Raw genomic sequence first — 1,687 nt, 5'->3', positions numbered from 1 at the left:
TGTTGCACACCCTTAGTGTTTTGCCTAGGTGTGGTGGGATCAGATTGGGTGCAATTCCCACACCATGTCTTCAGTGTTGTCCCCTGTAGGGCTATAGATCAGTGAGTGATGTCGTGTCTCATAGTGGGGCCAGCCATATGGTCTTCTCTGTGGATTGGCTACTCTGAGCAGGGATATGGTCCTCAAGGCTTGGTGGGCCAAGATGTGCTTCACTGTGTTCCTCCCCCTTCATTTGCTCCCATGTGCTCTGATCTGACATGTCCATCTCCCTTAGCAGCAGCTTCAGTGCTGTCCTGTGAAATAAGTTCTTCTGGAGGAAGGGGCACGTGTCCACGAAGGGTTTTACATAAAGGGTATTTGTACATTATGAAAGCATCCCAACCCAATCCAGTCCAAGGCCATAAACCCAATATTAGTCCATATATGTCCAGTACCAATCTGTAAAGTCCTCTTCAGATTCACAAAACACATGCAATGATGCTGAATGGAGGATGATCACAGGCTAATGGGTAGAAAGTCTTTTAGATCCAGTGGGGTAGAAGCATCTCAGCACTGGCAGGGATCTCCAGGTGGCCCCTCGAGTTCCCAGGGCCTAGATTCTAGCAGCATAGTGCTCGTCAGTAGAGAGTCCCCAAGGGAGTGAACCGAGACTAAGTGTCTCCAGCCTTCAAGGAGGAAATACACAGATTTCCCAGAATTCTCAGGAGAATGTCATACCAACACAGAGGCCTCACTGGCTATGATCCAATTGACAGGCTAGATTCCACCCCTTCACAATTAATCCTCTCAAGTCCCAACTTTACACCAGATTATGTAACTACCACAATGGATTAATGACTTCACATGTTTAAAATTTTTCCAAGGTAATTCTTTTGAAATGGGTCAAGGTACAATTTGTGAAGAGGCATTTGAGAAGCACTGATTTAGTTGGGGAAACAAAACAGAAGATAAAAATGGAATGATAGACCTGGATGCTTAGAACAAATAGATCCACATTAGAGCAAGATGCAGGCTGCTGACTCGGAATGAACAACAAAGGCCTTGGGAATAGAGTTACTCAAGAGACTGCAACTACGTTGTTGAATGAATGACAGTGTAGATGCTGAACACAGTGGAAGCCCTTTTAGATTGTGGGGTGAGAAGCTGGCCTAAATAAAATGTTTAATTCATCAGTAAATTAGGTAGAAGGCAATAAGAAGATAAGTATATGTAAATACCCACGAAAACTAAAGGTACATAGTAACAAAAATGAAATGTATGTTTTCAAATTAATGCTTTTATTTTTAACCTAGTATATATGTGTGTGTGTGTGTATTTCATTTTCAAAACAATGTAATCAGTATTTTCCTAGAGGTATATTTTACAATTAAAAATAATTCAGAACTCACCAAGCAAATTTTGTATTACAAAGAATAAACAAACAACAAAAAAGGGTTTCTTCTCAGTAACAATTTGAATTCCTTTGCGTTCTACTACAGTTATTTGCTCTCTTCCACCATCTCTATATCTTACAGATGAAGAAATGGAGGTCCACTAGATTAAATAACTACATTAGTCATTAGGAAAGTATACCTTCAAAGCACAATTATCAGATGTTCTTGCTATTATAGCTTACTGATGTATACTTAATTTCAATAATTGTCTCTAACTATGTCCAATAACTTTCACTGGAGTGAAATTTGTAAGA

The sequence above is a fragment of the Echinops telfairi genome, unplaced genomic scaffold, assembly GCF_000313985.2.
Source record: "Echinops telfairi isolate 266 unplaced genomic scaffold, ASM31398v2 ScPeMD7_7469;HRSCAF=8507_0, whole genome shotgun sequence".
NCBI lineage: Eukaryota > Metazoa > Chordata > Mammalia > Afrosoricida > Tenrecidae > Echinops > Echinops telfairi.
Note: the sequence above shows the minus strand (reverse complement) of the source record.